The sequence below is a fragment of the Eumetopias jubatus genome, unplaced genomic scaffold (genome assembly GCF_037043125.1).
Source record: "Eumetopias jubatus isolate StellerSeaLion01/CBP00866 unplaced genomic scaffold, mEumJub1_p1.0 scaffold_16, whole genome shotgun sequence".
Lineage (NCBI taxonomy): Eukaryota > Metazoa > Chordata > Mammalia > Carnivora > Otariidae > Eumetopias > Eumetopias jubatus.
Window position 1 is genome coordinate 76,648,360 of NW_028274822.1, and position 20,656 is coordinate 76,669,015.

Below are 20,656 nucleotides of genomic sequence, written 5' to 3' on the forward strand. Positions count from 1 at the left end.
TCTTACTCAAGGTCACACAGCAAGAAAGTGGCAGGGCTGGGATTCAAACCCAAGTTTTTCTGACCTTGAAAGTCTGTGTTGTTGTTGTTGTTTTAAGATTTTATTTATTTATTTGAGTGAGAGAGAGAGAGCACACGAGCCAGGAAAAATGGGCAGAGGGAGAGGGAGAAGCAGACTCCCCGCTGAGCAGGGAGCCCAACACAGGGCTCGATCCCAGGACCCAGGGATCATGACCTGAGCCAAAGGCGGATGCAAAAGTCTGTGTTCTTGACCATTAGACTACACTGCCCTAAAATGCAACGGCTTTGGTGCTTCTGATCTGTTTCCAGGAGTTCACAGTAACAGCTGGCCCTGGGAAGGGAGGTGCAGGCATGGAGGCTGGCTCAGTTCATCCAACTTTTCCAGTACGGGTCAGGTCCAGTGCTGGTAGCTGGTACAACAGCAGTCCAGGGGTGGAGACAGATGTGTATGTGACAAAATGAAGAGGCAGTGTGATTTGAGAAAGGATGAATGTGTTGGCCAAGTACAGACCCCCCCAGGCAGATCAACCTTCCCAGGTAGGTGGAAAGAGGACAGGCAGCCCTAGAAGGCTCACTGCACTGAATACATCTGTGTGTGTGTGTGTGTGTGTGTGTGTGTGTGTGTGTGTGTGTGTGTGTGTGTGTGTGTGTGTGTGTGTGTGTGTGTTGTGTGTGGTCTCCGGGAACCGGAAGGATTGACTGCTCAGGACTTGCTGTGTGGCTTTGAGCAGCTGCTAACCCTCTCTGGGCCTCTGTTCTGGACCATGGAAGCTTTCCCAGACCCAGGAACAGCCAGCTTGGGTTTGAGAAGGGGTCTCAAACATGCTCCAAGCTCCTCCCATCCCCATCCTGGAACAATAGGCCGGAGCAACCCTGCTGGTACCCCCACTCCTCTCAGGCATCCAGGGTGGTCTCCCCCTACCCCTGCAAATCTCTCTGTTCCAGTGGGAGGAGCTGGGCTGGATGGGCAGGGTTCTGCTCACGGGGGCCTGGGGGGGGGGTGGGGGAGCAATGCGCCTCATCCACCCCCACCAGGAAGTCCTGTCGGTCTCGCCCTCCCAACCCTCCCTCTCAGTGCTGTTAACCCTTCCCAGCCGGGACCAGAGCCCAGGGGCCTGGATTCTTGCCAAGCAGACAAAATCGACTGGGCTGTCAGCACCCTCCTACCTCCTACCTCCTCCTTCTCAGTCCTCAAAAGTCGACTTCTCACCTCTGTACTCCTTCCCTCCACCTCAGAATCCCCCTTCCCCTCCCTCCCTGAGCCTGGTCTACGGGACGGTGCTGGGAGGGTGGGGGGAATTAAGTCTCACCGCTACCTGAACACATACCTCACAGACACACATCATGTTTCCAATAACATTTTTGGCTGCAGGAGTTACAAGTGTCTGATGACGCTTGGCACAGTGTTCCATTCTCCCATCTTGGTAACCCTGCAGGCCTCTCCGTGGCGAAGAGTGAGAACTTGGCCATCAGGAAGAAGTCTTTGGGAACATGGCCCAGCTGGTCCAAGGAGGTTGGTCATCCATCTGTTCATCCATTTAACAAATATTTATGGAACAGGTACTATGGGCCTAGCAGCAATCCCGACCCCCGGGGAGCTTTATGTGTGGATACGGGGATGGATGGTATATTCACAATATGAATGATCATTGCATTACAAATGAGGTCAGTGCTATAGCGCAGGAAGGGGTGCCACGGGGATGAATGATAGGGGCACTGACCTAGCTTGGGAGTGCAAAGAAAGTGACATTTCAATCAACCTGGGAAGGTTTGGGTCCTCCAGCCCCTCTTTCAGCTTTGCCATCCCTTTAATTTTTTCCTTCCTGGCAGATGAGGTTATGTACTAGGGAGCCATGGAATGTTGTTGAGCAGTGGTGTCACCTTGAACACAATGGAACATCAGGAAGGTGCCTCTAGTAGTGCCCCAGGGATGGTTAGAGGGCCTGCATTGGGGAATGCCAAACTTTTAATGCCCCACAGGACAGGAAAGTGATCCAACGTTCATTGAGTGCAGTGTGCCAGACTCTGTTCCGAGCACGTTGTGGTTGTCAACTTCTTTCATCTTTCCAACAATGGTTTGAGGTAGGTCTTCTGTTACTGTTGTGCGCAGAGGAGAAAGAAAGTCTCCCTCTCTGAGACTCAGAGAGGTTAGGAAATTCTGCAAGGTTACACAGCTAGCAGGTGGAGCAGGGACTCAAACCCAGATCTGTCTGCCACCAAGGTCAGTGTTCTGGTCTCTAGAACAGCCCTTGTGTTAATTTCCTACTTCTGCTCTACAAATCACAAATATTGTGGCTTAAAACAATACATATTTACAGTCCTACAGTTCTGGAGCTGAGAAGTCCAAAATGAGTCTGAAGGGGCTAACATCAGGACGTCGTCGGCAAGGCTGGTTCCTGCTGGAGGCTTCAGGGAGAATCCATTCCTTGCACCTTCCAAGGGTGGAGGCTGTTTGTCTTCCTTCACTTATGGCCACATCACAAATGTCTGCTTCCTTCCTCATCCTACTGCCTTCTGCCCCCACCGCCCCCAAGTCCTTGCCTTCCCCTTCTGAGGACCCTTGGGTTATCCTGGGCTCACCTGGATAATCCGGGATAATTTCCCCATCTCAAGAGGCACAATTTCATCACATCCATAACTTAATCACATGAGCATCGAATGAACCAGAGATGAGAAATGACTTGCCCAAGGCCGCACAGCCGGTCAGCGGCTGAAATGAAGCTCTCATTCCAGTGCAGTCTGTCCACATCTTAAACCAAGTCCGAAGTGGGCACAGTTTGGATTTATAGGGAATCCTTCATGTCACAGAAAGTCTCTTCCCAGGCTTCCTGTGGTTTAAGAGCCTCTCTGGTGAACCTAGTTTCGCAACTGATAATCAGGGAGAATGAGGGAACCATTTGCTTTAACTAGAGTGTTGGGGATCCGTAAACACTGATGTACCATATATATACCATATATATCCAGACATATACCAAGGGGTGTGGGAGTTAAGATATAAATTTATGTACACTAGCGTTGGCCAATCCATGGTACAGGATGAAGCAGAGCTGGCACCGGCCCCCCAGCCTCCTAGGCCAATGGGTTGGACTTTTGTTGGAGGACAGAGTGGAATGAGAGAGGCAAGCCTCCTCCTTTAGGTCCAAGGCAGGCATTGCTCATGGGTCGCTGTGCTCTTTCCAGCCCGACCTGGATGCGGCCTCAGATTTCCTTCAACACAGAGCTCCAGGGTTCCAGAGCCAACCAGCTAGATTTGGGTATAAGAGAAAGCTTGATTCGCCATCTTGGAACTACATAGCATTCTCGAGGGAATAAACAGAGTCTTCTCTGCCACCACCTCTCTTGCAGGTCCCCGTACTCCAGTGTTTGGCCTCAGGTTTCAGAATCCTATTTGAAAACAACAACAAACAACTTCCCCACCCCACCTGCAAGCCTTTTATTCCAAGGAAGAAAAAGCCAAACTTCTCAGCCATGTTCAGAATGGTGACCAAAGACCTCTGGCTTTTGATTGGCCGGGGCAGCCGGATTCTTGCTCTTCCTCACTGGGGGCCCAGGTGGGGCTGTGTGCTCTGACCTCGACCTTGGGCAATCCAGGGGCCCTGCTGGCCTGGGGCCTGGAGTCCTCACTCTGTCAGATCTCCTAGCTGATAAAACCCAGACCTCATTACAGTCTTGGGTTGGCTTTGGAGGCTGGGAGTGGGGTGGGGGGCCTCCAGGAGACCTGCATTAATGGTATCCAACATCCAATGAAGGAGGAAGAGGAAATCTCCGTAAGTCCATCTAGACGCTGGATTTACCTCGCTAGTCTCCCCTTCCGGGATATCCCGAGTGTGCAAGACCTTCCTCAGAGCTTACCTCTCTGTCTCCCGTCCCTCCTCCCCTCCTCTTCCTTCCCCCTCCTCCCCTCCCCCCTCCTCCCTCCCTCTTCTCTCCCCCTCCCCCACTACAGTCCCCCTCAGTCCCTGGCAGACAAGGAAACTGGCTCAGTGAGGCGGGAGGACTTGCCTCAGTCACACAGCTCACAGTAGCGGAGACAGGGATTCGGTCAAATCGACTCTGTCTGATGTCAGAGCCCCCAGCTCTTGACCACTATTCCGTGGACTGACAAGGCAATTTGTTCCAGGATCCAGGATTTATTCCTAATGGAAATGTCTGTATCTGTGGCTTTCAAACTTGAGCGAGCATCAGAATGCCCTGGCGACTTTTGAACACACAGCTCACCGGGCCCCGCCTGCAGAGGTCTGGTTCCCAAGGTCTGTAGACGGACCTGGCTTAAGAGCTTGAATTTCTAAGAAGCTCCCCAGCAAGGTGTCAGCGGCTGGTCCAGAACCCGCACTTTGAGAACCACTGGTCTCAGTTAATGACAGACATTTAGATGGTGATGTTCATGATGCACAGGGTTTCTATCGCATTGTGGAAATATCCTCACCTTTGGACCAGGATGCTCTGGGGCTGCTGTCCGGCTGCTAACGGTGCCCTGGGATGTCCCTTGCCTTCTCTGGGTCCAGTGTTCCCATCTGTACAGTAAGGGCATGGATGAGATGCTCTTGGTCCCCTGGGCAAGCCTGGCAGAGTGGGGAGGAGAGGGCTTTAGAGTCAGGCTGGGTATGACTTCTGACTCTAGGGAGCCGTGTGACCTCGGACAGTGACTTAACCTCTCTGTGCTTCCAGTTAGTATCTAGGAAATGAAAGAGATGATAGTTTCTAAGTGTCCATCTCACTGGACTAACAGTTGAGGATGGTGGGGAAAAGAAGGAGAGGTTCTAAGGCTGGTCAGATGGTGAAGGACATGTTCCCACACCCACCCAAGCCCTTAGGTCTAAAGAAGAGCAAGTGACCCTCCCCCCATCCCCCCTCCATTTTCTCTTCTCCCTTCGCCCACCCTCCTCTCTCCCCTTCTCTCTCTCTCTCTCTCTCTCCTTCGCCCTCACCTTCTTCACCCCCCCCCTTCCTTTCTACACAAGCTAGTGTGGGCAGCCTTAGCTTTGGAATGAGCCAGACCTGGGTTCAGTCGGGCCTCTGTCGGCCCCATCTGGGTGCCCTTGGCAAAAGAACGTCTCCCCTCATCTGTAGAACAGATGAAGGACACCTCCTCTGATGTGGGGGAGGATCACGTGACTCATTCCGTGGGAAGCCCCCCACCCCTGGCACGGGGCGATGCACACAGTGGGCCCTTCAGTTAGTTCTTCAGTCTGGAGGCCGAGGGCCAGGCTCTGGAGCCCGATAGTCTGGGTGGAATCCCAGCCCTCCTGCCTATGGGCTGTGTGGCCCACGGCAAGTGACCTGACCTTTCTGGGTCCCAATTTCCTCATTGGTACAATGAGGGCAGAAATAGTACTGGCTTTGCAGAAATAGTACCTCCTGAGGATGAAGGAGCAAGTGGCCGGCCGGCACCCTGTCTGGGTGTCCGCTCTTGTGTTTATTCTGCCGGTGATGCAATCGCACGGACAGCGAGCCTGGCACCGTGCTTCGCCCCGGGGCCAGAGCAGGGGACAGAGTACAGTCCCTTCCCCAGCTGAGTTTCCAGGGTAAGGGAGTGAGAGAGACTCTAACAGGAAGGGGCACCCCTGCCGCTGTGATGGTAGGGGAACCCCGGTGGGGAACCGAGAGCAGGGCCCCCCCTCCAGTGGCAGGGGGTGGGGAAGGCTTCTGGGGAGGTGGTCCCCAAGCTGAGACTTGAAAAGGGAGCAGGCAATCCTCTGAATAATAAAACATATGTTCATAGGAATTTTGTATAAGAAAGTAATTGGATGAGCGTGAAATGGGGTGTTTATTATAGTCAAAAAGTTGAAAAGAACTTAACCAGTCACCCAGAAAGTGTCGATTCAATAAACCAGTCCTTGGTGCCTATGTAAGTAATAAACTGCATCCATTAGGGAAACAGAAGTTCAATAAATAATTAAATAAATAAATAAACAAACCAGTGCATCAATTCAATGAAATAATGAGCAGCTGTTAAAACAGGGTAAGGTGTGTGTACACACACACACGCACACACCCCCATCACTGAAGGAGAAAGCAGGTTACAGGATGGGATGCGGAGTATGACTGAGCCATTTTCCATTTAGCTATAGAATATATGTGTGTATGTTCATACCAAAGTGTTAATGATATTTCTCTCTGGGGAGCAGGGTTTGGGATGAAAGCAGGATTTATATTTAAGCAACACAGGGCCTGAATGTAGTTAAAGGTTTTGATGTATTTTGTCAGCTCTCCAGAAATGGTCTATCAATGTATATTCCAATTATGCAGAAGATTTTTGCTTCCCGGTGACATTTACTAAAACCAAACATTATGAAACATTTTCATCTTTGTTCATTTGATACTTTATTAAAAAAATCTCATTGCTGTTTTAATTTGCAAAAAAATAAAATCAGGAAAAGGGAGCACAACTAGGGGGCCAGGACGGGCACCCCGGTGGAGAGAGGTGGCCCAGGCTGGTGGGATACCCGGCAGCTCCTGAGGCCCTTGCAGGGAGCGGCCACCTTTGCCACGGCTGCCTGGGGCTCGCACGTGCTCCTGGTTTGCGCTCAGTGGGGGTGGGCACCACTCCCAGCTGGGCTCCGGCCGCCAGAGGGGCGGGTCGTCCCCAGCGGGCCTTGCCACCAGCCACCACCCACAAGCTGGGTCCCTGGCTGGCAGGCAGGGGTAGCCTCCTCTGGCGGCCCCCGCTCCACGCAGCTGGCCGCCCCCGCCCTTGGCCAGCCCAGTTTCCTGCCCCTCCCTTCCCCCCTTCCCCCCCCCCGCCCTCTCTCTCTCTCTCTCTCTCTCTCTCCTCCCTCATGCTCTCTCCTCCCTCCAGCTGTTTCTCTGGCAGAGTTCTGTCCCATTCAGGACAGCAGCCCCAGCGAGTGAGGAGCTCAGGACAGCCCGAGGTCTCCCGAAGAGCCTCCTGAGGGCTGAGGCTGTTCTTGGGGGGGAGGCTGCAATCCGACGGGTTCCGGAGCATCTTGAATGAATGGACGGACTGCCTTCTGGGCACACAGCCACAGCCAGAGCACAGTGTGGCCGAGAGAAAGAAGTGGGGCCACACGGGTCCCCTGCACAGCCTCCAGTGGCCTGAAGGACTGAAGGACTCCCCAGAAGTCCAGGGGAACCCTTGGGAAGACCCAGGCAGAGACCAGCCACAAGGTATTGCGCTTGGCTTTGACATCGTCTGGAGGGGCCAGGAAAGGGGGATACTCGTAGAGAGAGGAGGCCTGTGCTTCCGTGTAACATTTAATGTTGGTCAAAATGAAAACATGATTTTTCAGATTTCCGAAGTAATGCATGGTAATTGTAAAAAACAGCAGGGTCACCCTATTTTTAAAAGCAGCGAGCTCCGTGTTTTCCTTCATGACTCCACCCACGCTCACAGCTACGAGGCAGGTTGTTTCCCTCTCCCAGGTGTCCTCGTTTTACAGGGGAGTGAACCAGGGCTCAGAGAGGGCAAGGCAATAGCTCGGAGCTGCAGAGACAGTAAGCCGGGGGGTGTGGGGGGTGGCGGTGAGGGGAGGTTGAGATTGGAACGAAGCCCACAGCCCACTGCTTTGGCCCCTGGGCTGTATCTCTGTACAGAGACTCAGGGGGAGGTCCTCACCCAGAGGTGGCCTTTTGGGGGGCTCTCTCCGTCGCCCCCACACTTGCTCGCCCACCAGTTTATCTCTGATGTTTCTTGAGTGCCTACAGATGGAGAAGACACATCTAAGTATGTAGGTGTGGACTCACGCTTCCAACATCTTGTTTGGCAGCCTCCCTTGTCTTGCGCTGCAGACTGTGGACTCCCATCTCTGTTCCTCCTGGATACGTTTTAATAGCTGCATGGAAAGGCTATCTTGGGATTTATGTAACCATTCCTCATTGTGGTTGCCACCTTCTTCTTCTTCTTCTTCCTTTTTTTTCCCCCCATGATTACAAATGTGCTGTGACGAACCGCTCTTACACAGTATCTTTGCATGTCTGACCTATGGATACTTTTCCAAAGGCCAAATCGCGGAGTCAAAAGTGTGCCTGTTCTTAAGGTTTGTGAGGCGTCTGGCTGTTTCCCTCTACATTTCTTTATTAATGCTGATCATCCCTTGCAAACTCGTTGTTCATTTTTCTTTTATGATTCTACTGTTCAAATCCACTCCCACGTTTTTTTCTGTTGGTATGTTTATCTTTTGTTGATTTTTAAGAGTTCTTTATATAGGAAGGATGGGAGCCCTTTGGCAGTGCTAGCTGTTGAACATACCCCGCACTCCCTTCTGCTTCCGGCTAGCACCTGGGCACTGTCCTACCGTTTAAATGAGTACACCGTAAAGGCTAGCCTTGAGCGCAGTTATACACAGCACATCATAATCCAGTAACTGCTGCTTTAGATAAGTGTGATCACTCAGACCAGCTTGTGGTTCAGATAGGCCAGTGAGGAGGTGGCCAGGTTTGCGGTCTGTCTTCTTTTTCCAGTAAGAGGCCTGATCCCCAGCCTCCCTATTGGCAGCCCCTGCTTCCTTTCGAAGAGTGATCTTCCCTGTGGTTCTTGCTGTCTCTCTTCCTTCCTCCAAACTCCAGTGGCGGGAGGAGGGTTACTTGGCATTTTCTCAAGAAAGAAGGCTTAACTTAACCAGGGATGCTCAGGCGGTGGGGTGTCAGGCACTGAGAAGCCCACGGGAGGAGTTCTTTCTTGGTACCCAGGGACCTTCTCTGGACTCTGCCAAAACTTCAGGGAATAGGTAAAGTTGACTTCGGGCAAGTCACGCCCCTCTCTGGCTTGACCCCTTCTGAGAGGTCCCTGTCTCCGTTCCCAGTCACATCTGTCTCTCCTGCTGGCCTGGGAGCTCCTTGAGGCCGGACTTGGGGTACTTACTCTCCTCTCTGTATCCTCAGTGGGTGCTTGGTAAATGTTCACTGAATAAATAATCAGGCCTTGGTTTTGCCATCTGTAAAATGGGATGGGTGAGTCGGACAAAGTCTCATCCCTTAGATGTTTCCTTAATTAACTCCTCTCAGTTGGCAAACCACTTTACTGCCATGATTTTCTTGAATCCTCACCATGGCTGCATGATAGAGATATTATTAACATGCCCATTTTACAGATGAGGAGACTGAGGCCTGGGGAGGGGTTCCGAAGTTAGACGTCCACGAGAGGCACTAGACCATCGTGGCTGCAGAGTGAGTTCGTTTGGGTAAGTTTGAACCTGGTCTGCCCCCTGCCAGTTGAGTGACATGGAACAAGGTATCTGTATGCTCCAGTTTCCTCACCTGTAAAATGGGAATATCATAAAGACTAAATGAGATCACGCACGTGGAACACTTAGCAGAGGGCCTGTCATGTCGTAAGGAGCTCCAGAAACATTAGCTGTGATTCTCTGATCGTTTCTATACCACCTGCCATCTATACCTTTGGCACCCATCCGAGCCAAATAGAAATTATTATTGATTTCTTTACCAGTGGGTTATTAACGCTCAGGTTCCCAGCAGGGTACAAAAAAACCCCTCAACGCCTGTCTCACTCGCTTTGAGCTACACTGCATGAGCGTGGTTATTACTGCCAGTAATCCCTGCCAGTTTCAAGGCTGCAGAGTAGACTCGGGGCTTCTCAAAGTGCTATCGTGGGAATGCTGGCATCGGAACCATCATGAATAATATCATTCATGCCGAATAATCATGAGTATTTCCTAAGGCTTCAGTTTGTGCCATCAGAATCCCCGAGGGCGAGGCGTGCGAGTCTGCATGTGGCGCCAGCTCCCCAGATGGTTCGGATGCACCCCAAAACTTGAGGGCCGCTGAGCTAGAGGATGTGAACATCTTTTCTGTTTGCCTTTTGTCCAGGTTTCTGGGTTGCTTATTGCACACAGAGGTTGATTTTTTTCCTTTCTAAGCAAATATCTATGTACTTCTGTGAGTCTGCATGTCCTGTGTCAGCAGTTGAGGCCAGGAGGCCTGGTGCAGAAGTGAAACTTTATCTTGTAGCACCACAGAAATTCAGAGTGTGCTAGCCGTCACCCAGTGTGTGGGCTTTGGAATTATTTTAAGAAGCAGAACTCTTTTGTCCGATGAAAATATAGGGAGGATGGCGACTGGAAAATGGATACAAGGCATGTTGTTCTAGTTGAAACAGAGGTGGAGGACTCTGGGCCGCCGTTCACAGAACCTCACTCTTAGAGCTCGGTGGGGCAAGTTGAAAATGGCAGATCTACTCCAGACTGATAAGAGACCAAACTTTTGGAGCTTTGTGGAATTTGCTACGTGAGCTTAGGCAAGGTGTTCTCACTCTGTGGCCATAAACATCTCATTTGTGAACAAGGAGGTTGAAGGTTGTATTAGTCAGGGTAGTAGCTGCAGTAACAAATAGCCCCAAACGTGTATAATGGCTCAAACAAAACACTCGTTTAGGAGAAGGCAGGTGTTTCTGCATGGGGGGAGGTGCTCTTCCATGTGTGTCCCTACTGTCCCCTTGGACATCGCTCCTAATGAAAGAAAGCATGGAAGTGTGGCACGTTTGCTTCTTCACTGCCTTCTGCCACATGGGAGAACTAGTCCTGTGGCCAGTCTAGTCGCAAAGGAGGCTGAGAAATGGAGTTCTTGGCCGGCTGGCTCTCTCCCAATGTCTGCTATATGCTGCGGAAGGGGAGAATGGATTTTTGTGGACAGCTAGTTGTCTCTGCCACAAATTTGGTGTCCTCTTGGGTCTCCCTTTCTCATGATTTTAAGTCTAAATTCTCATTAACATGGTGTTAACAAGGTGATGTTGGATCCACAAATACTTTCCTCACCTCAAGATAATCCCCATCAGATATACTGAGTAAATGCCCATGCTCCAGACCCATCACCATGGGTTTCCCTGGAACTTAGGCAACTGCCATTCTCTTTCCCTCCTGGAACAAGCATAACAGTTTTATTGAGCACAGCACACTTCCTGAGCCCAAGGCTTTCATATCCAGTATCGCCCTACAGCCCTACCTAGAAAGGCTCCATGATTATCATCCCCATTTCATAGATGAAGAGAATGAGGATCAGAGAGGTAAAGGGACTTGCCCAAGGTCACATATCTCATAAGCAAAAGAGCTGGGATTTGAACTCAGAAAATCCTAGTCCTGTCTTAGGGTGGCATCGCACGTTGGATGTGTGTGTGTAAGCCCATATGCGTGCATGTGTGTGCATGCGTGCGTGCGTGCGCGCGCATGTGGGTGGTTAGGGTAGGGGGTTTCCTTGGGCGGTATTCCCCCAGGGCTGGGCATGAGGAAGGTAGAGGTGCAGGAATCAGTGTCCATACCCTTAGCGTGGGCCGAGCTTGCCGGTCATAAGGCAGTTGGGTGGTTGTCCTAGCCTGGGGGAGCTCGGTATATCCAAGTATGACAGCCACTGACCAGAAGAAAGGGGGGGGGTAAGGACCTGGGCTCCTAGGTCTCATTCCAGAACTCATCCTTGTTCCCCTGGACCAGGTCTGGGAGGCAGGGAGGGCGCCCGCTGAGTTGGCTGTCACTTTGTGCTGCCTGTGGACATTGGGACAGGCTGGTTTCCGGTAAAATTAGGAAACCCGTTAATTTGCTTCTCTTTTGGAACTTCTGGAGTTTTGCAGTGATGGGCACAACAGGATCGAGAAAGTAGAATTTCTTGCCCTGCTGGGTGGAATGGAGAGGTGGTAATTCTACCCAGTGCTATCCAAGAAGGAAAGATATACGTGGTCACAGACTCCACAGCCGCTTGCTCTAGCGTTTGGAGCCCATCTCTGCCCCCGAATCTCCTGTCACCTCATGTCCTCCTCTGTAAGGTGGGTGCGCTCTTAATGCCTCCTTCCTGGCATCATTAGGGAATAACGTGAGTTAATATACATAAAGCATGGCACGGCACATGGTCAGCCCAGTGAAGACATTTCTAATTTTATTCTTAGGAAAGCAGGCATGGAAGTCTGCCTTTGCGCATCTGGGTCCCTATGGCAGTCTGGCACCCCATGATTTTGGGTCCCCAGGCGGGAAAAAGTCATTTTGGCGCGTCTCTTGGCTTCATGCTTCGCCCCGTGGAGAGTCCTGGGCTGGGGGTGGTGGGGGAGGCTCAGGCCTTGTCCCATCCCTCGTGGCCACTCTGCAAGCATGGAAGTACCAGCAGCTGACTCAGCAGGGGGGTTAGTGGCTACGCAGGCAGCATGTCAGAATCAGTTCTGCTTTCTTAAGGTTCATGACTCGGGTCCTCTGATCCCAGCCCTGAGGACGGATCTTATGCAAGGAGATGGTTGGGTAGGGCAAATGGGGCAAGAGACCATGGCTAGCATGTTCAGGTTTTCCCTCTGGGAGCCTGGGGCCGGAAGACAAGAGAGCTGGGTTTGGCGCCAGCCACCTGGGTGAGCTCAGGTCAGCCCATACCTCTCGAGCCTCAGTTGCTCCCTGTCTCAGCGTTGTGGAGAGCCCATCTGCAGCACTCAGGAAATGATCAGGGGTGACGATGAAGGGCAGGGGAACGTTCAGCACACACCCATCCCTTGTTGTCCGGATTTGTTTGAACGGTTGTCAGAATCTACGAATTCTTGAGTATGAGCCTCCTTTCAGAGGCTCCAGGGGAGAACCCACCCCCTCGCCTTTTCCAGCTTCAAAAGGCTGTTCAGGGGCACCTGGGTGGCTTAGTCGTTAAGCGTCTGCCTTCAGCTCAGATCATAATCCCAGGGTCCTGGGATCGAGCCCCGCATCGGGCTCCCTGCTCAACGGGAAACCTACTTCTCCCTCTCCCACTCCCCCTGCTTGTGTTCTCTCTCTTGCTGTGTCTCTCTCTGTCAAATAAATAAATAAAATCTGGGAAAAAAAAAAAAAAAGACTGTTCACACTGCTGGATCCACGGTCCCTTTCTCCATCTCCAAAGCCAGCAGCAGTGGGATGAGTCCTCACATGGGATCGCTCTGACTTTCCTGGTTTCCTCTTTCATTGACAAGGACCCATGTGAGGATGCCGGGCCCACCTGGATAATCTCAAGACCCTTGACTCAATCCCAGCTGCAGAGTCCGTTTTGCCATGTCAGGTAACGTATTCTCAGGTTCTGGGGGTTAGGACATGGGCAGGCATTATTCTGCCTACCACAGTAGGAGACATCTCGAACACTGATCTGTGTCTGTTTCCTGAGTTTAGAAATTGAGAGTTCAGATGGCTGCCATCGTAGTGACAGCTGGCTCAGCAGGGCATTGACCAGTCAGAACCAATGTGAGTGTGAGCCGCCCACGAGGCTGTCCTGGGGTGTATGGGTGACCATCAAGCCTGACCGAGTCTCTGGGCTTTGGCGTCATTCAGGCTGCATTCAAATTCCTGCTCCACTACCCACAAACCCTGTGGCTCTGAGCAAGTGAGTCTTCTCATCTGTGAAATGGGATGGCAATCTGCCTTTGATAAGGGTGGTGGTTAGGAAGAAATGAAGGTGCCCAAGTTGAGTGTAGAGCATGGTGTCTAGAACCTGGTAAAGGACTCAACATGAACTAGTGATCCTCCTGGTGGTTGGGCCTCTACATCAGGCCCTGGTGATTTTTAGACAGGAGAACCCTTCTGTTTCTGCCCCGTGCTGGGGAGAAGTGCTAGCCCGGCTCATGGGCTGTGGGTACCCTCAAAGAAAGGGGGTTCATTGTTGGGAATGTGTGTGCCAACTCACACTTGAGTTGTGGGAGGGTGGTACCAGATGCCCAGCCAGGCTTGTGTTCAACTAGAAGGTTCTCAGGCTCTGAGATGGCTCCAGGGAGGGGCTATCTCATCCCCTTGCTGCAAGACCCTGCAGCTCCCTGTTCTGCTGTTCTACCCATGGGGCTGTTTCCTCCAATTCTGTCTCCTTCTGAGTTTCTGTTTCTAGCTCTGCTCCTGATTGCTCCACCCTCTCTGAGTTGTCTTTTGAAACAGCCCAAGTGGGCCCACTGGATTCATTTAGTCCCAGTGGGGTTCTGCTTTCTTCTGATAGATTAATCCCCTCTCAGTCTGGTACCTTCCTATCCAGTAGACCCAAGAAAAATCTTGAATTGACATTGAATCGAATTGACATTGAACTTGACATTGTCTAGTCCAGGGATGGAGCTCCAACACTCCTCACTCACAAGCCACGGCAGACAGGAATCTGTTTCAAATATTTATCTCTGTGGTTCAAACCACTCCAAAATGTGGTGGCTTGAAATGACTTCTTTGTTCACATTTCTGTAGCCGGGCAGAGTTCTGCAGAGATGGTCCATGTTTGTTCCACGTGGTATCCGTCAGATCACTCATGGGCTGCATTCAGCAAGGAGCTTGACCAGGGCGGGGCCAGTTAAGATGGCCTCATGTCTTGCTGGAACGCATGCTGCCTCTCCCCACGTGGCAGCACTCCCTGGACTTCTCTCCCTGGAGGCCCAGGGCTCTGGGAGAGTGACCAGGCCTCTTGAGATCTAGGCCTGGGGTTAGCAAGCATCACTTCTGCCACATTCCGTTGGTCACAGCATGTCACCAGCCCAGCCCAGACTCAAAGGAAAAAGCAAGAGAGTCCACCTCTTGATGGGGGGAGTGACGTGCATCTGTGGGAAGGAGGTGATATTAGGGCCCATCAGTGATGACAAGCTATCGACCACATTTGACCTTAAAATTCAATGGATGACAATGGTCATCTGAGATAATCATGTGTCATTCCCGAGTGTCTTAGTCTGTTGGGGCTGCTCTCACAAACTACCAGAGACTGGGTGGCTTGTAAATGGCAGAAACTCCTCATTCATAGTTCTGGAGGCTGGAAGTCCAGGGTCAGGGTGCAGACATGTTCAGGTTCTTCTGGGCTGCAGATGGCTGACCTCTCGCTGTGTCTTCACAACAGTGGAAGGGGTTAGGGAGCTCTCTTGGGTCTCTTCTATTATTTATTTATTTATTTATTTTTTAAAGGTGTTATTTATTTATTTGACAGAGAGAGACAGTGAGAGCAGGAACACAAGCAGGGGGAGTGAGAGAGGGAGAATCAGGCTTCCCGCGGAGCAGGGAGCCTGATGCGAGGCTCGATCCCAGGACCCTGGGATCATGACCTGAGCCGAAGGCAGACGCTTAACGACGAGCCACCCAGGCGCCCTTGGGTCTCTTTTATAAGAGCACTAATTCCACTCGTGAAGGCTCCACCCTCATGACCTCACCTCCCAAAGACCCCGCCTCCCAACACTGTCACATTGGGAATTAGGACATCAACATATGAATTGGGGTGCAGGGGGGGCACAAACATTCAGACCATAGCCCTGAGTATGGGTTAGTCCACCCTTTCACTTCTCAGATGGAGAAACAAGCTTGAGAAAGGGAGAGGGACTTGTCTAAAGGAGCCCATGAAGGTAGTGAGAGAGTCAAGACAGAGCCTCCGTGCCCCCCCACCAGGAATTACTGAGCACCTACTGTGTGCCAGGAGTGTGGGATCCAGGGAGAGACCAGCCCTGCCCTCAGGGGGCTCCCAGTCACGTGGGAAGACAAGTGTGTCAACAGAGTGGGGGTCCCTCTAGCTGGAAAGTTGGCTTTAATGGCCAGGCACACAGGCCCAATTGCTTCTGGGTCATGATCACTCAAGACATTTTCCTCCATCATCCGTTCGTTACAGTAGGTGAACCCTGGCCGTTTGATTGAAAGCATATTGTCGGGGCTTTTTTGTTTTTTTTGTGTTTTTACAAATTTTATTTATTTATCTTTTTGAGAGAGAGCACTAATGGGGAGAGGAACAGAGAGAGAGGGACAAGCAGACTCTGCGCTGAGCACGGAGCCTGACTTGGGGCTCAATCCCACAATCTGAACCGATACCAAGAGTTGAGCACTCAACCAACTGAGCCACCCAGGGGCCCTGAAAGTGTATCGTTAAATACATTCAGTGTGCAAAGTACTACAGGGGTAAAGAGCTTTGCTGGGGAAGTCCGGAAATAGCACCTCGAGAAGAAAGTGTGGATTTGAGCTGGCTCCAAGGATGAGTTGGCTTTGGACAAGGCCTCTAGTTGGCTGGAGCAGAAGTTGGCCAGAAATAAAAGATATTTCAGGTGGCGAGAGCAGCATGAGCAGAGATTTGGAGGCTTGATGAGCCAGGGGTGTCTGGTGTGGTGGGCGGAAGCGGGGAGTGGCCGGAGGGAGTCTGGACGCTCTGCAGGGTCTTGAAGATCCCACCCAATTTTCTGGGTGGTCCAAGGCTGCCCTGTTTCACCAGAGCAGCATCCTGTTGTCCTGAGGCTCACTCTCTCCAAACTCAGTTGCTTTAAGCTCGAACATTAGAACAATTGAAGATTCCAGACAATCCCAAGCTAATTGAGTTTGAGATTCCAGCTTGGCAGAGGGCCTGTCGGTTTGTGGCTCTAATCTCCTGGGTTGTCTGGTCCAGAAACCAGCTCGGAGAAGAGAGTATTTCTTTGCACTGGTGGCTTTTGGGACTGAATGACGGATACCCTCTCCTCCCGTGCCTAGGACTTGCTGACGATGTTAGGCGCAGAGCTTGGGGAGAACGAGGTGTTTCCTCCAGGGCTGAAGAAAGTTGATTTAGGCTGGCACCTGTGGTCAGCCTGGGACTTGTTTACTGCAGGGAGACTTTGCCAATGCCCCGTTGGAGCCAGACTGAGCCGGGCTGGGCACTGAGGAGTCCACAGGCCTCCCAGCAGTAGGGGAGGTTGAGCTGAGTGGCGTCAAGAGAGAGTCTTCGGGGAGTGCCGGCAATTTGCAGCCTCTTTTATGGCAGAATTGACTCACAGGGGGCTTCTCCAACTGTCAGGGATTTGGGTCACGAAGAAAAAGGGCGTCCCTTGAGTCAGAATGGGATGGCCACCTGATGGGTAGAAGCAGAAACTCTGCCCGCTCACAGACCTGTTTTGAAACCCATTTCTGCTGCTCACTGGCTGTGAAACCCAGAAAAGATCACGTAACTGCTCTGTGCCTCAGTTTCCCCCACTGTAAAGTGGGGCTCACCAGGGTGTTACACGGCTTACGTGAGATCATGTGTGGCCCAGAGGTGGGGCTGAAAAGCACTGTGGCCTCTGCATGAGGGGGCTTGGCTCCAGTGGCGCAGAATGGTGGGGGGTGGGGGGACCAGAAGTCCCGAGCCAGGAGGGGCTGGGAAGTGCCAAGTGTGGACCATGCCAGGGTCATGCTTTGCCCCACGCTTTCCCCTCCGCTTTCTGCCTTGGCCCAAAAACATGGCAGGACTGGATGGGGACCTTGAATTGTCAGCCTCTCTTCTCCTGGGGGATGCGGGGCCTGTCTGGCCTCAATGGGCCTTTCTTTTTCTGGTACCCCCGCACCACCACCACCCGTGAAAAACCTCAGCCATGAAGGAAATCAGGAACAGGGCTCTGGGGAAGGGCAGGGCGGCTGCCCGGAGCCTGGCTGGGCGATGCTTCTCACCTCGCCCTCACCGATTCCTGGCGGGCCTGACGGTGAGGCCGCTGCACCGGCTGGGGCCCCCGGCCTCCTCCCCATCCAGCCCGGCTGGCCCCAGCTCCATGCTCTCTGTTCGCTCCACGTTCTCAGCCCTCTCCCAGAGCTGGCATCTCGCGTTTGCCGGGAAGCCAACATCACGCAAAGTTCCTTCTAAGAGTTTCTTGGGCTGTGTCCCCTGCCCTGGGGGACAGGTGGCTTCCACTGGCTGAGTCCCTGCTCGGCTTCTGCCCTGTCCCACTTCCCGTCTTTCAGATTGTCTTCTGGGGCCAGTAGGCAAACCCCAGCCTGTTTGCAGCCATACTTTCCTGTCCAGGGTGAGGCTCAGAGAGGTTGGTCGGCTGCCCAAGGTCACACAGCTGCTAGCCAAGGGAGACGGGCCCCTGACACCAACTCCTCTACCTGCCTGCGCCCGTGACTGCACCCCGCATGGCTCTTCCTATTTTCCTGGCCCCTTTGTCCAGAGTCTACATACCCTCCTCCTTTGTGATTTCTAGGCCTTTCTGCCTTACCTCTGCCTCAGACCCTCCCTATTCCAATTAGGTCTATCTCTTATCTCTTCTTCCTTTTTTTTCTTTTTTAATCAAATGCCCCGTTCCATCAGAAGCCGGTTTTCGTCCAAATGTCCAGTTGAAAACCAAAGCAATCAACTCTTTCACACTGAGGTATTTGCAGCTGATGACAGCTCGCGGGAGCAGGGCTTTGTGAGCACAATGGCTTAAATCAGCAGAGAATGTCTGTGCTGGTGGACATCCAGGCGCTGTGGACACAAGGTGAGGGGAGCTTCTCGGCCAGGGATCTTCCCAGAGGCAAGCCAGCGGCAGGCCCGTCCTGCTCCAGAGACCCGAGGACAGGCGGTTAGAGTCAATTCCATAGAAGTGTGTATTTCTAACTTCCTCACACCTCCACCAGAGAGGGCTTCTCTGTTCTTTTTCTTGTAGATGGAGGGGTTGGAATTGAGTTGCTTTTTTTTTTTCTTTCTTAATGTGACGAAGCTACGCTTTAGCATAGCTTGGAGAAACAGGGCTGGCCTGGGACAAGCGTCGCAATCTTGGCACACCCCATATCTACCAGAGCCTGGGGGCAGAGGTGCTTGCCATGGCCGTGTCCTGGCTCCTGGATGAGGAGTCTGGTGTCCCTGTCACCCTTCACTGAACTAGGAAAACTGTCTTCCCCTGTGCGGGCATTGGCGGGGAGCAGGGAGCGGGGAGAGGCCGGGCGGTGCCGGCTGGGCCAGGGTGGGGCGAAGCCCGTGTGGTCCAGATGTGTCTGGAGAGGCAGAGGGGCCTGGCCGGTGGCATTTCTGGAATCCCACTGCCTGATTTCACATTCCTTGACTTCCTAGCTATGCGGCCTTGATTTCCTTATCTGTAAAATGGGGGCGAGGATGACACTGCCTCATAGGGTTTTTGGGGTGGGGAGATGGATGTAGGGGAGGACACTTTTGTGTTTTATCTTTTTTTTTTTTTTTTTTTTTTTGGTATTTGCCACAGGCAGCTGTTTAAAGGCAAGAATCCGGAATGGGGCGTCCACACACTGGGTGCACACAGATCTGGGGCCTGGTGCTCAATACATGCACAAGTGTTTGCAGTTTTGCCACTAGCGGGCTGGCCCGGTCCAGTCTGTGTCCCTAGTGATGGGGGGCTTTGGTAGGAAGCTCTGCCCCGTTCTGTTTTCTTGCGGAGGGGCTTTGGGCAAGTTGCTTCACCTCGTTGAAAGCCATGTTCTCAAAAACTCGGGGTGCATTGAAAGGGGCGTTGAGAGGGTGCAGGGGTGAAGTTGAAAGAGCTCCTGGCTCCAGGGCAGCGATATGCTTCTGGAACCATCTGAAACCATCTCTCTGGGGATCATCTGGCTCCTCCAGATGTGGTGGGGGCTGGCTAGTTTCTCTCCTCGGTGTCATATGGAAATGCTGCAGGCATCTCGGGACATTCCAGTTCCTGAGGGGGCTCTGAAACTCGTGGGGTTCTGGGCTCTGTCCCCAGACGTGGGGTGCAGAGCCAGGCCACTGTGAGGAGCTGGGGCAAGTCTGGCTGGCCCCTGTCTTCTCAGTGTATAGCCCTTCCCACTCTCCCTCCTCCCCTCTCTCTCCTTTCTTCTGTAGCCAGTGTTCTAAGTCTTCCAGAGGTTGAGTGGAGCCTCTTTGAGCAAAAGCAAGCACTTACCTCGAGGTGAGAGAGGGTCCCCCAGGCTCCAGGTGCTGTCTGGGCTCTCTCGGTGGCTTCTTCTCTCTGGGAGTTGGCTGAGATAGGATGCCATGATAAAAAGGTGTGGGCCTCAGTTGTCCAGGAAACCTGCCCCGGGCACCCCACAACCTTGCGCCCTGCACATCGTGGGCAACCCACAGCTCTTAGTGAGGGGATGCCCAGGTGAGCCCCAACAGCAGAGGGGCACGCCCACACACTCTGGAGACCAGGATCTGGAGCATCTCCTGAAGATCCCTTCCTTCCCTTCGGGAAAACCAAATCCTCACTGACGTTATTTTGAGGTTGTGTGCCTATTTTTAAAACGTAAAATTATTTTGAGGGCGTACGCTTTGTTTAAAAAAGAAAAAAAGCATGGGAATTTTGCATTCAGCGCCATAATATTCCCCTGCATTTAAAGACAGAAATTGCGGCCCTCAGAAATCTTTGGGTCAGCTCCGCGGAGGGGACCTTCATCTGTGTTCTGGCTTTCTGTCTCTGTGGCTCATTCAGAGAAATTTGGGATAGGAAATGCATGGATTGTCAGGTTTGAGGGGGACACTGACAATTGAGTCTTCTTCCCTAGCCCCCCATCTCTCCACTGTGTATTGAAGAAATAGGCACAGAGAGGTTAAGTGACCTGCTCAGAGTCACACAGCTGGTAAGCAGCAGAGCTGGAGTTTGAAGCCAGAAGCCAGACAGCTTTAACCGCAACACTTGCAAAGATGCCACTTGGGTGAGTCCTGTTCCCCTCTACCCTGCTGCCTAGCTGGGGCTGGGCAGCTGGAGCAGTTTCCTGGACAACTGAGACCCACTTCCTTCCAGGGCATCGCCTCTGGTCACAGTCAGCTCCCAGACGGAAGAACCACTAAGAACCCAGCTAGCACCTGGGCCGCGAGGACCCTCCCACCGGGCACAGGGAAGGTTTTGCACAAAGATGCAAACTTTAGGATTCCCCAGCTGGAGTCCTGGACCTCTGGTCTGGGCTGGGTCCCTCTAGAGGAAATAGCCTGTGTGCCTTTCGTCTGAGGCACTTGGCCAGCCTCTCTCTCCAGGTGGTTTGGCTTTTGCCAAGTGTCTAGCCCTTGGCTCCGGTGCCACTCTCTGTGAGCCAACTGTGAGTTGGCAAGGATCT

At 52.5% G+C, this 20,656-nt stretch overlaps 1 protein-coding gene across 1 annotated transcript in view; it reads left to right on the forward strand.

Annotated features, from left to right (window-relative positions):
• Positions 1-6,807: 6,807 nt before the first annotated feature.
• The window catches only part of CMKLR1 (chemerin chemokine-like receptor 1), a 49,582-nt gene continuing 35,733 nt past the window's right edge, over positions 6,808-20,656 (forward strand). The window contains exon 1 of the mRNA XM_028116571.2: positions 6,808-7,148. The gene's annotated coding sequence lies outside the window, so the exon portion shown is untranslated. The remainder of the gene's footprint in view (positions 7,149-20,656) is intronic.